Source organism: Cygnus olor, chromosome 1, assembly GCF_009769625.2.
Source record: "Cygnus olor isolate bCygOlo1 chromosome 1, bCygOlo1.pri.v2, whole genome shotgun sequence".
NCBI classification, from domain to species: domain Eukaryota; kingdom Metazoa; phylum Chordata; class Aves; order Anseriformes; family Anatidae; genus Cygnus; species Cygnus olor.
The window spans coordinates 95,802,433-95,816,712 of NC_049169.1; the positions used below are offsets into that span (position 1 = coordinate 95,802,433).

Here is a 14,280-nt window from a genome sequence, read left to right on the forward strand (position 1 = left end):
CAGACTCTGCAATGGCAACACAAGAAGAACCAGAAAGCAGCAAATGAAGTTTTAAAATGCAATCGGAGGTCCTGCCGATAAAGCTACACTTTTATAACGTGAGAAAAATGGCTTATACATAGCACTGCAGGCAGATAAAGGAAGACTTGGTTGGGCTTGCCTTTGTGTAGATCTGTTTGTTTGTTTGTTTTTTAAATGCATTAAAGCTCATACTTACAAAATTTCCTAAATTTGTCAGTATTTATCACCTGGAAAAGATTTTTTTTATTGTAAACAGTAATGTTTCAGAACTCATAATGAGAACCAATAATAAATGAAAAAGGTGCATTTTAAAGCTTACTTTTAAAATAATTCTATAGCTGTATATGAATTTTTATTGCTCAAGCCTGTATGTTAAATAAGTGTATTTACAGGCATAATATAACACAATTATCTGATTTTGTGTGTGTATAGAGATTAGATACATACCATATGGTTACAGCCCACTGCTTACCATTCTAATACTGTAAGTACACAGCTTAATGCATAGGTGGTACCGTAGGTAGACAGAAAAAGTACTTCCTGAAAATCTCACAAAATTAGACAAATTGTTTCTAATAGGCTTGTTAGTTTTCTGCAATAACTCCAGAACAGCTTGTTTTGTCAATATTTCCTATACTCTGTTAAGGTCATCTGTATGGGTTTATTAGCCATGTTCCCATGTTGATAATCAGGCAAATTCCTGTTAATTTCAGGCAGTACCTTGCCTGAATTAGAAGAGAGCAGGAACTGATTAAGGTCATTAGGATCTGGCTCTCCAGTGTTAGAAACTAGACTAGTAGTTGATCATATCTGCTACTTACAAGGCTGCTCATAAGAGTAAGCACAGGTCAAGTCTTGAGCAAGGCTCTCTCACTGTTTGTTCAAAAATGTAATGCTGACATGCATGCTAAGGGCTTCTGTCTAAAGAAAACTGCTCAGATAGACTTTACCTTCCCTTTTGGATTCAGCTTTCCATTTGGATGGGAGGCTGAAAAGGCTGAAGGGTTCTCTTGTACAGGCGCCAACAAAAACAAAGGTAAACTTAGAATTTTCATTAACTGTAAATTACAAGAGCAAACAGAAATAAGGATTGATGTGAGCAACAGGGAATGCTAAAGCTTCACCAAATGTAATGTGTAATGCCTCAACCCAAACATATTTTGGGATGACTGCCAAGAAGATGGGTATAAATGTGGGAGGCTTAGTAGAGTACAGTTTGAGCTAAAATGTGTAAAGTTTTCACTTGTGCTAAGGAAACATTCATAGCTAGGTAAAAACAAGGCCTTATGAAAAATTCAATTTTGCATCTAATCTAAATTTCCCTAGGCAAAGCAACTGCTCTCTGCTTAACTGATCATCAAGACAGTTGTTGGTAGCATGTAATTATTGTGGACGGTATTGCCATAGGTTAGGTGCTAGCTAAACTTTGTATAGTCTGGAGGTGTCTAGTCCAGGGTTAAGTGGTTTGATGTACTCACTTCAGCCTGAACTGGAATTGGTCATTACAATGCTCTTGCCATTCAGTGGACCGATAACACTTGTACAACCACCAGGCAGAAATGCCAGCTCTGTCTACCAACCTTTTATGTGCTATCTCACTTTCCACTGTTATCTGGGATATATATTTTGACCCAGAATCTCCTAGTAATGAAGGATGCAGAATCGCAAACCACCAGAGCTTCTCCAATGGACAATAATCATCATGGTGTCTTGAACATTACAGGGGCTGTGGTGGAAATGTCATTAAATAACCCAAACAATCTCTTGGCTGTTAAAAATTCCCCAGCAGAAAAGAGACAACATGACAGAGTTGTGGTTTATCCGCTGTCAGAACTGTGCCTCAACACTAAGAGCATGAGGTGCTTGACTGGAAACCTAGTTCATGAACTGGGATTTAGGTTTATTTTCCATCAGATAAGCAAAAGGCAATTTTAGTAAAGACAAAAGACTGGGGAATATAAGACTATAAATTCTATGGAAATGTTCAACACAGGCTCATTTGTCAGCTTTTCTTAAGATACTTTCTTCTTGAGTTGGTAGAGCAATTCTTTCAGCAAAGAAAAAAAAATAAAAACATCAATGGCATTAAAGCTTCTTATCTGTTTTGTCTCCGTAGACTTCAGAAATCGTACACAGTAATGAAGTTCTAAGAAGACATTTTACTTACTACCACTTCAGCTTTATTCATATGATTGGTTCCAAGATCTTGAGACAGTAACACAAGTTACTTCATGTTGCTCCATGTTAAGTGCAGGGTGTGATCTTTCCTTCTCTGTGCCTGAGATGATATAGCATCTGCAGGTGACATACATACAGACAAGCTTTTAATTCTCCCTAATGCACCTCCAGTTCGAAAGATGTGGAAGTATGAAGTGCCTATTGACAAGACAATACAGGAATCATAGTGACAATAGCCAATGCATCCCATTATGTGGCAAATAAACACGACACTCTGGTAAAGAGATTGTGACAATAGAAACATCTCCCATCTAGAAAAGAATGAAACTCTCTAAAGAAATTGCCTGTTCATTCAAGGTGTAGATATATTCAGCTAAGTACACAGTTTGATGAAGCTTAATGACAACGTGATGCAAAACACTGTAAACTCTAGGCAAGGATCCTAGAAACTGTGAAACAAGACAGGAGTTAGTATTTTAGCAACAATCTTAGGGTGAAGTTACCCTCTTTTGCCTTCAAATTACATCAAGGCAGTGAACCTCAGCTAAGCTTAGAAGAGTCTCAAAGAAGAATGTATCCGCAGTGGCTTCAGTAAAATAAAAAACTGGACTAACCATAGTCTTTACTGGTGCCAGCCAGACCACAAAGTGTACCATCAACTCCACTGTAAGGTAAAAGCTACTGTAATTTTAAAAGAATATTGATTATACATCCTGCCCCAGAAATGCTACAACCTGACTTAGGATTCTCATAAACTAGGTCTTCTTACACCAGTTGTGATTATTTAACAAACGATACCAGAATGAGAAACATCAGATTACTTTCCAGAAGATATTTACAAAACTCTGGGATATTCTAAGCTCATATAAGCAAGCATTATTATTCTGAATAGCACTACAAGCTGCCCTCCATCCACAGCACCATGCAGGCTGTCATTTTTGTAGTTAGGATTCGTTTTGCAGTAAGACTTAACTGTTCTTTCAAGTGCACTGTACTGCTACTTGTTGTCACAATTATTTATAACTAGGGACATCCATCTCCTACTAACCTTCTGTTCTGGTCCAATATACAGGAAACAGTATTTGGAAGGCTGAAGTGCATTTATAAGAATTTCAACTCAATATTTTTTAGCCAGATTCTGCCCTCTCTTTTTGACTGCAATCCCAGACAAGTCAAAGATGGTATTCAGCCTTCCTCTCCTGTATGAGTGTTTGTATAAAAACTCAATTTTTTTATACAGGGTCGGGATAGCAAATGAAGATGCTCAACTAAAGAAGTGTTTTTTCAAGAGACTTGTAAAGATGAGACAACTAGTTGAGCTTCCTCTTTAAATTGTATCATGAAAGTATTGTAACATTTTTTTAACACCAAGAAGCAGTGGAATAGTGCAGGGAACACTCAATGTCAAGAAACAATCTATCCCCAGCTTGGCAATGAATTATCCTACAACCTTGAGAAAGTTACTTAACTGTTCTGTGTTCAGTTTCCCCATCTATCAAATCGGGATAATGATACTTTGTATAACAACTCTGAGGTTCTTTAGAAAATATATTTCCATTTGGAAACTCTTAAAGTGCACTGGAATCTCTGAAAAATAGTGAGAACACAGAAATAAGTATTGCTTGAAAGGTTTGTTGCAATATGTTAATACAAGTCGTACCTTTCTTGTAAGTACTTTGCATTGTGCTTAAGTGTTTCTATGTACTGTTTAAGTGAATCAACTACAATTATCGTACCTATAGTATTCTGCATTTGAAGATACTACAGGCTTTTAGTTTTAACTTGCGGCAGGAATCTTTTCCACTGACCTCAGTAAGAAATGGACTGGGCCCTGTATGTTTTTTCTAACACAGGCAACAATCCTTTGGTTAAAGTATCATTGCATTCTTTGGAATATACAATAATTAGGAAAGTCAAAGAGAAAAACAGGAACTTTGTGTCCTGCCTCCCCAACATTATTTTCGGTACCTACATGACACAGATGCCACAGAAGACTCACTCTTACTTTGAAGTACAAGAAAATATATCCTGGTAAGAGACTGACTGTCATTCAAAGCATCCTTTGAAACTTCTTAAAAACTGCAGCTGAGCTTTACATCTGGAGATGTTTTAATGACTATTTTTTCTGTACTTTTAGAGCATAGAAGAGCAAATTCATTACATGTTGAAAACTCAACGTACTTCGTAGGCTTTAGATATTTAAATAATTCTACTTCTGAAAGTTTGTCTGCTCAAATATGTACTCTTAGGGTGTAATACAAAAGCAGCTGGACATACACATTGTAGGTCAAATTCCAAGTCATTGATCAGTTAGTTACATTTTTTATGATAACTGCTTTAGAGCTGAAGAGAACTTTTCCCTCAAATTCATATTAAAAGAATGGGTCCCAAAGATTCTCAAATAATCAACCTTACAGATGGGACCAAGTGTTGAAACTGCCAGGCCCCCAAAAATATTTTTTCTGGACATCAGTAATGATCAAAAATGATCAGAACTGATTTCTCACCAGTTTAGAGACAGCACTCATTATAAAGCAAATGCTAAAATAATTGTATTAGTGTAGGAGAACAAAGTTGGGGGGATTCTACGGCCATATCATCTTTAATAAGTGCTTCATTCACTAACTTTGTAACACAGAGAACAGAATTTCTGCCCATCAATTCTATCAATTATTCTATCAGATTTCTAGCAAATAAAAATTTACAAGCATTAAGTTAGATAGTCACCTTATCTCCAAGTTAAAAAAAAATCTACATATTTGAATACAAAGACAGCAAACTAGATTGTATTTTTCTTATCAAGATCAATATAATATTTTAATACAAATAAGACAGCTAGATAAGAATTACAACAGCAACAAGTGAAATTTCCCTCTCTTCCAGGTATGATTAAGAAAGCAACACCAGGGAAAAAATACGGTCATTCAAATGAAAACTATGTTTAAAAAAAGAAGGCAAAGCCTACAAGAAGAAGGTGAATGAGGTGGGATGCCCTCAGATGTTTCACAGGATAGTCTGTGGATGAGGGTAAAAGAGTGGGAATGTGCCCATACGGGTAATGCTGGAGCTTCCAATGTCTCCAGCTCAAGTGACTAATGTGAATGTGTAGAGGGAAAACTACTCCAAGCAGAACTTTTTACCGATTAAGTCACTACCATAAATCTCAATATGTTCCCTGCCATATTGGCAGCCTGTCCCTTCTTCCTTTTAACTGTGGGCCAGATCCTCAGCTGGTACAAGTTGGCATCACGTTTTGTTGCCTTCAGTGGAGCTAAGCCAACTGATTCCATCTGAGCATCTGATATTATATTTCTGCAGCAGTCAAAAAAAAAAATGATACAGTGGCATTAATTACTGCACCACCATGTCTCATAACCTCATGGCAGAGGTGGAAGGACTTCTCACTTAGAGTCACTGATCAGCATGCAAACTGAAAGGGTCACTTGGCATTCTAAGCTCAGTTTGACGGCCATCTAGCTACTAGGATCTATGTTTTTTCAATTCCACAAGTCACTGCTAGTCATTCCTAACATGGGAGACACCATTTCTCATTTTTCCCAATGGATTCAAATACTTAAAATTTGTTAATCCAAAGGTGTTCAGTAGTTGTGCTATATCCTTAAAACACCACAAGCTATTGCATCCAAAATGCAGTGATCTAACATGCAGAAGAACACACACTGGGGCAGACAAAAATCCATTTAACTGAGAATCCTCAGTCCTACTGCCAGCAGTGGATGCTAAGGGAAAGAGGGTAAGCACACATTCACCTGCAAGCTTTCTACTACAAAGTAATAGCATGCCAGAGATGCAGACTGAAAAATACTTGAGGTTATACCTGCAAGTCAAAGTCACAGAATCATGGAATCATTTAGGTCGGAAAAGACCTTCAGGATCATCATGACAACCAAATATACCTGTACTTTTATTTGTAACTCTTACTAAGAGTTCTACAGTGGCAGCTAGACAGAATCATTCTCACCGTGGTATGCAGAGAAATCAAAAGATGGAAGGCAGCCTTCTTTCCAAGGTCCAGAGAGACAGCGGTAAGAGAACTCAAAACATTATCTTAGTCTTTCCATATCTACATTTTTGTTTAGTGCTTGGGTTTTGTTGTGCACATCTTTGTTTGTTTGTTTGTTTGTTACTCCTGCTAGGCCACACTGCTCTGTAGACCTAACTAGCTATATTTCCATAGCCAGTTGGAATAGGGGCACTGGATTTCTGACACGACACTGAGAACCTTGCCTCAGACACCAATATTCTCGGCTTTATGATCTTCTGATAGAGAAGATGGTCATTTTTTGTTTCAGCAAAGGGAGAAACAGGGTACAGGACTCATTATGGACAACCCCACATTGGTTTTGACTCTCTCTAACAACAGCCTGACACTCATAGTTTGTACTCTTTGTATGAAAACCCCATGTGCTGCATTTCACTGTAGAAGGAAATAACCTTAACAGGAAAATCCTAGCACCCAAATAAAACTCTTCGCCAGTGAAATGCCATTTCCTGCTTTCTGCCCAGCACAAAAAGGTATAAGACATCCAGTAAAAGTAAAGATCACTTGCATCAACCTTTCACATGCGTCAAAATATTCATTAACTCAAGTAGGTTATTGAGTTATTCAGGTTATTGAGTAGGTAACTGTCTGTTTGAGGGAGGTGTAAATGGGGAATTATTTTGTGGCACCGAATCTATCTTGGCCTGCTTGTATTTGCATTTCCTGCCCTTCCAGTATTCCCTATCACATAAAATTATCTCTTCAGCCCCTAAGTTGTTTTGTTTTAAGCACTTTATACCCCCTGAACACTCAACACTGAGATCTTACTGAACATTAAACAAGCAGATTCCCATCTTTGTCTTTAAAAGGATAAAATAAAAGTAGTAACCTATTAGACTAAAAATACTTTTTCTCCACCTGCTTGTTAGAATTGGCATGTTACAGCAGCATGCACATGCCTAACAAGCTTCCAAAAGAAGGACTGGAAGTAAGTGAATTCACCTAGAAGTAAATGTAAACTAAATGGCCTTATATTGGCTGAAGTGTATGTCCCAGAATACAAATAGTCTGCTAACAAGAAAAGGCCAAAACGTAGGAAGATATACCCTTGCCTTGGCTGACCTCAACAGGAGTTTTGCATGTGTAAGGACGAACCAAGAAATTCAGGGATTTAGCCATAAAAGAAAAGCACTACCAGGAAACAAAGAAAGAAGAAAAACAGTGAGAGAAGGAAACATTAGAGAAGACAACATGTAGGGGAAGGTTAAGAGTAAACAGGAAAATGCGAGGCAATAAGTAGGAAACAGGAGAAGCAATGGACACATTGATTTCTTAAAGCTTTTAAAGGATTGACTGTAAGTCTCTCTGCTCAATACATATTAGTATTTAATATGCCAAAAGACAAGTAACTGAATTTATTTATATTAGAAGAAAAGCCTGTTCTGATTTGGATGCATTTCGCTAAGTTCCTCTCCTCATCCATACCAAAATGGTAGTCTCCAGCTTTCTCTTAGCTTCCTCCCCCACTTGTACTCATCGCTTTGCTCTCCCTCTAGCTCTCATTAAAACAGTTTGCTGATGAGAAGGAACCATTTTTTCCCTTGCTAGTAATGGAAAAAGCAGCAACAGCCTCCCTTCTCTCTCTCTCAGGCCCCAGCTCAGCAAGGAATTTTTATCAGAAGACTGCCGAATTGACCCACAGAGGAGCAAAATTTGCAACTGAGAAGTAAGGAGTCATGTGACAGCTGAATTTCCCTCCAGCTGTCTGTTTACGTACCAGGAAGATGCCAGGATACTGGTGAAGTGTGCTCAGCTTCTTTTTAAAAAATCCCTCTGTGATAAAGTGTCTTAGCAGCCTAGCACATTTGCTATTAGCTTCTGATATTACAAATGAAGGAAAATGATGGAAGCTCTATTACTATCATTCCAGAGAGCATTCCACAGGGAACAACTCTGGATGAAGAAAAGAAATTATGGACTTTCTCTCAGAGATGAGCATATCTTAGTGTGGCAGATATGATCCACACGACAGAAAGGTTTCAAACCTATTACATATCCAGTAGAAAATGTAAGAGAATTTTAAACAGACACATTCTGCTTAATTCAAATAAAATTAAACCAGTTGATTAAGAATATGTCTTAAACTCACATGAAGAGTACCATCCATCTTTAAAAGTCTGGCCCCCAATCTCTGTATATTATTCTTGGCAGAGATATGTCCACACTCCGTCATTTTGTCTTAAGTCGGTCTTAGGACCCAGCTGTTCTGATATTGATGAAAATGGAAATTTAGACCTTCAAATATTTCATTTAACTATTATTTAAGAAATATTATTGCTTAAATGAGACACATCATTCACAAAAGAAAAAAAAAAGGAAAAAATGAAAGAAAGAAAAAAGAAAGAAAAAAAAAGAAAAGAAAATCTGTTTTTTCTTCCTTTTTAAATGCATTATCTGTATCCAAATTTTATAACAATCCACAAATGTGTTTAGTCATCCTTACCACAGGGGAAGAATGTAAGTAGGGAATTTCTGTCTGACAAAAAACCTGCAAAGTGATAAAGCTTCTAATTTTGACTTCAGTGGAAATTTTGCTTGAGTATGGATTCGAAGGATTTGGCCTATGCTTTGCAGATGACTGGGATTCAAGCATATTATTACTTAGATAATCGTTTTGCTAGAATCATCAAGTGTGCTCTTAAAAGGACTGGAGGGAATGAGTTTGACAAGAGATCAAAGAGATCAATTATTATTGTGTCCAGTAGACATAAAGTGTCCACTGGACACCAGCTGGATGGGCAGAAGAGAGGAATTAATCCTATTTAGTTTTAGGGTGCTAACATAAAAAGTAGAGCAATTTCTTTCCTTTCCAAAAGCATGGTTGGCATTTATATTGCCATTTCTTATATAATGAAACTTTCCTAATATCTATTATTTATCAAAAATACTAGTTTTGAATGTTTCCCTAGGAAGCTAAGGAACCCAATTTTTATTTCTAATTATAAAAAGCAGGCAGCTCTTCCTAACAGGCCAAATACTGAAATCCTTGCCCAGCATTTAGACTGTCCACTGTTACAGATGCCATGTGACCAAGATTCCCCATGAGAGCTAGCTAGTAAGTCTGGAGAAATCTGGCCAGGCATCTTGATAATGAAAAGAAATATACAGGCTGTGCAGCCTCATAACTTTTGTGTCTGGAGTCTGTTTGTCTTTTTTTCTCTCCATTGAGCACTCTTTCCCTCCTCTGAAAAGATGTGGAAGTCAACAAGGAAAAAAAAGCAACAACCCACCACAGAGTTGATCTGAATCTCCCCAAAGAAGCAGACAGAAAAAATGTCTCCTCAAAAGTAAATCCCAGGTGAAAGCTCCATGTCTCAGTTTTGTAGAGCTAAAGAAGAGAAGGGATGCAGATATTCTTTACTCCGGAACAACCTAGCCTCTAAACTTGTATTTAGAGCTTGTAAGTAGCTCTTCGTTTAGCCTTTGATTTTGATAGGTAGCAATAATTTGGCACTATTGCTCAGAGCCCATCTCTTTTATTTGCTATATGTTATAACCAACTTACATCTGCACACGTCATTGCAGAATTTGGCCATGAGATCTTGAAAGTAACGAGCAGTTCTATGACTCAATTGTGATATAGGTTTCTTCAAAACCTATTCCGTCAAAACTCTGTGAAACTGCAAAAAGGATATGAAGATAATATCAATACACACTGCAGCTGGCTACACAAAGAGTTGTAGAGGAAGAATAAGGGTTACCAGAGCAGGAAAATACTGTTAATTACTTAGCATTGTTTCTTGAAGCATAATACCAGTATCTGGAAACTGCACATTCCTACCTGTATACCACATCAGTGTTACAAGGAATAAATCTTTCAAGCAGAAAAGAGAAACTGAAAAGAGAGATGAAACAAACAAACAAACAAAAAAAAAAAAAAAAGAAAAAGCAACCCAAAAATGGTACTCACTATATATTATCTGCAAATGTTCAGCTGGTAACTTAACTTGTCTTACTCCCTCTTTCAGCAAAACTATGAGCATCACAACTGTCAGATTTCTTCTCCGGTGTGTCCAGTGATGGAAGTTCATAAAAAGCTAAAGGATAATGCTCAGTAGAAGCCAATAATAAGTTTGTGTTAAAATACCCACTTAATAAGAATGCCACTGAGATGGTAAATTTCCACCTTGGGTATGAAACGCTGGCATACTCAAGTTTCCCCTGTTTGAGGGGCTTAGGCAATGCTCTGTTCAAGAAGCTACGGATAAGCCTGTACTCCCATTATTTTGTTGTGAATTACCTCAGCAGAATGGACTTTTATTCTGATATGACTCAAGCAAAAAGTACTCCGGACAGATATACCAGAAAAACAGAAAATACCCCACAAACAGCAATCATATCGTTATTATGTAAAGTGTTTACAGGATTAGGCAGTAACAGCAGTGACATGATAACACATAGTAAGGCCTCATCCTGGAAGGCTCTCTCGTCTGAATAATCCTAAATAAGTGTGTGCAGTCCTTTGCAGGGATTTTAAAGTGCAGAAAACTATGAAATTTGGGTGGAAAGAGATCAAAAAGCTCAAGCACACAGTAGTGGTGTGTCTCACTTAAAATTCTACAGAAAACAAACAGAAATTCATAAATAGGATTGTCTCTGACTTTTGATCTTGTCTGTGGGACACAAGATCTATTCCCTGAGAATAAATACACCAAAGCAAAAGCAACCCCTCCCTTGACATTTTATTATATTTCTGTAATTGTCTCGATATACCAGATCAATTGCATTTGAAAATGCAGCTATTAAACCATAACTAGACCATCTTCGGAGCCTTTGTTTGTCAATTGCATCAAACAACAATTCTTCTGCAGACAAGAAATCAGACTGTATTTTCACAATAATTGCAAGTCATTTCTAGGAGAAAGAGGTAGCAACAATACCCAAGGAAATAAAATAACACACTTTTGTGCTTTCCCATCAAACCCGATAGTGGTACGGGTTTAAATCAGTCAGAGGCAGCTACGCATGAGAGATTGCACTCTGCAGGCTCTATCAGTCAGAAGTCAAGGATACACGTCCATGATTTATCATACTTTTCATGGTAATTAGCTAGAGTGCCATTTTGCTTCCAGTAGCATCACTCAACTTTCTTTTTTTAATTTGGTCTTTTTTTCTGCAAATGAATTTACATATTTCTCAGTCTCTCATCCCCTACTATGTTTTATTTATGAATATAGGCCTTCCTGATGGTAACTTTAATGTGAAGAAGGTAGTAATTAGCGTACCTATCTGCTAAGTTAATCCCTTTCCCACAATGTCTGCAGAGAAGTTTAAGGTAAGTAACAGTTTACAGTCAATATTAGGTTTAATTATGCTTAATGAGGGTAACTGTCTCTGTTTACTAACTGCACCTAGGTGTGTAGCTCCTATATGAGTTTTTCTCCCAGCCTCATTCTGCACTGTTAATAGTGCCACTGTGCACGGTATGTGTGGTACTTTAATGCATGAAACTGCTCCAGGAGAGCCAAGCACAAGTAAGGCACCTGTTTCAACTCAGATTCAGTGGTAGAACAGTCTTAAAACAATGGCAGCTTTGTGTAAGCAGGAAGTTTTGTTGTCTGGTATTTGAGTGTATGCAGTATATCAGGGGAAAAAAAAAATCAGACATTCCCCAAGCCCCTCCTCTTAAAAAAAAGAAATAAAATAAAAATAAATACATACATTTAAATTAAATTAAAATAAATAAAATAAAGCACTTGTTCCCAATTTGAAGAGATCATCCCCCAAAATGTTTCCTGTAGGAGTTACTACATCCATTTGGTTCATCTAATGCTACGTTAACAATTCATACCTTAAAGGAAGTTACACAAAAAAATGAAGGCTTCTTGTCTTACTCATATTGCAGCTATCCTACAGAGCTAAAAAGTTTCTAGAGACAACTGGAGACTACACTAATGTCATCTTTTAACTTCATACCAGAAAAAAAGACAAAAACAAAATGTCACATCCAAACCCACCTAGACTCTAGCTGCTCCATTTTTAGTCTGTTGCTTCAGCCTGCAACTTCCTAAAATGATAATCTAGATTTGAGTTTACTTCATTACTTTTTGCCATAATATTTTCCTTTGTGACTTCACGTATTATCCCCTTGAGAAATTCATGCAATGGGAAATTTTTTATACATATTTATAACAACCCATGAAAAATATAACTAAGTCTTTGATTCCCTAGGATGCATGGATTTGTTTTTTGTTATTTTTGTGTGCGTGTGCATGTGCATGCACACGCATGAGGGACTACGTGTGCAGGAGAAATGCCTAAAAACAAAGCAGTTTGATTTCCAGTGAGAAATGGAACTAGAACACACAAAAATTGTTCTGTAAAAGGAGAGGTTAGTTCATTTGATTTTTCCACGGCAGTAAGAAGCAAGTTCTGCATTTTGTTCATATCAGAGAAATGTGAAGTTTACTTAGACATAGCTTAGGGGACTTGTTTGTATTTCTGTTTTCTTTTTTGGCCTAGTGAGCACTCTGCATGAGTCCACATGTTCCCTCCTTATTTTTGGCATTGGCAAGACTTCAAGAAGAAAAAATCTTTGGTTAGAAAATTGTTTAAAAAAGGGGGAAAACCTTCAGCTTTTGTTTTTAAAAAAACACCCAATTATTTGAATGTCAAAGTATTAGTTACTAAAGTAAGATTTTATCTAAAGGCTAAATTCTAATTCTAGAAGCTAAATCCAGATCAGCATGCTTTGATGGTACAAGTTTTAATATCTAAGCTCAAGTCTCCTTCTTAAGGCTTGTATTATTTCTACAACGGGCCAGACTATAACCCTAACATCCATATTACTGGATGTTATATCCATATTACTGGATGTTAGGGAAAAGAATTCTAAAAAATAAGTGAGATTTTGTAACCAAGGGTCTTTCCTTCTCAATACTGTGTTCCAGAAAAACGTGATCTAAACATTTAAAAACAAGTCTAACTATGATGCAAAACTAAGAGCTACTTAATGAAAAAGTAGACACCTGCTTTCAAAGTGACAGTATATTCTTCTCTTTGCCATTTAAGACATCAATATTCAAATAAACATGGACTCCATTATGAGATGAAAATTATTTACATGCACATATAATTTTTTCAGAGAACTAAGGAGGATTTTTATCCAAGAAAGGAGCAGAAGTAGGAAGGGTCACTTTACTGTTTGAACATAAAATCCAGCAGCTAGTTTAATTTAATGAGTTAAAAAACTACAGAATGATTCTAAGAATCTTGAAAATTTAAAGAACTCATGATTTCAAGCATATGTTATGAAAAAATCTAAGTGAGTAATGCATACACCACTTAATATAAGTGGCCAATACCAGGAAAGGGCATATTCAAGATACTTCTCACCTGCTGCTGCCTTGCAGTTACTGCCGTAAACAACGTTTGGATGACTGAACCTGTTTATAAAGCAAAGTCCTAGAATTAGAGGCAACAGGATTACCTGCAGGCCACTGATGCTCAGTGTACATACATGCGTAACTGTCTCCTCAAAAATCCACAGGCAGATCTCCAAACCATAGCAGGTAGATCTCCCTGAGAGGAAGATGGAACTGTGCATTATTATGAAAATTTGTGCAGCTCCCGTCCCTAGACACTGGCTAGAAAAAAAACACCACACACTTCTCTGCAGAGCCTGGGAGGATGGTGGGCTTGCTTACTTGGCTCAATGTGGATAATAACTAGGCTTTTCCCATTACAGTGTTGCCTCCACACACCTCTCTGCTCAGATTCACCAATTATAATGAAGAACCTTGGGAGGATAAAGATTTTTAAAACTAATTGCAAGACAACCAAAGAAAAACTGTTTTTCAAATGTCCAGAGTTTGCTTCAGAAAAATCATTTTTTTTTTCCAAGATCTGGGGAAGTTCAGTCACCTCTAAATGAATTCGAGAGTCTGCTGCAGTACAGTGTATCAACAGAGAGGAAGGAAGTCATGCTCCCTTGACGACCTCTGAAACAAAGACAAGAGTCTCCAGTCTTGCTTGAGGAGCTTACCTGAGAAACCTACAGTTTGACAGCCTCCAGAATA

The 14,280-nt window shown here is 37.1% G+C and overlaps 1 protein-coding gene across 35 annotated transcripts in view; it reads right to left on the reverse strand.

Annotated features, from left to right (window-relative positions):
- Positions 1 to 14,280, reverse strand: part of ZBTB20 (zinc finger and BTB domain containing 20) — a 478,527-nt gene that overhangs the window by 397,014 nt on the left and 67,233 nt on the right. The window contains exon 1 of one of the 35 annotated variants that reach the window (XM_040570933.1): positions 9,768 to 9,889. The exons of the other annotated variants lie outside the window; for them this stretch is intronic. The gene's annotated coding sequence lies outside the window, so the exon portion shown is untranslated. Of the gene's footprint in view, positions 1 to 9,767; positions 9,890 to 14,280 lie in introns of those variants that run through there. 35 annotated transcript variants of the gene reach the window in all.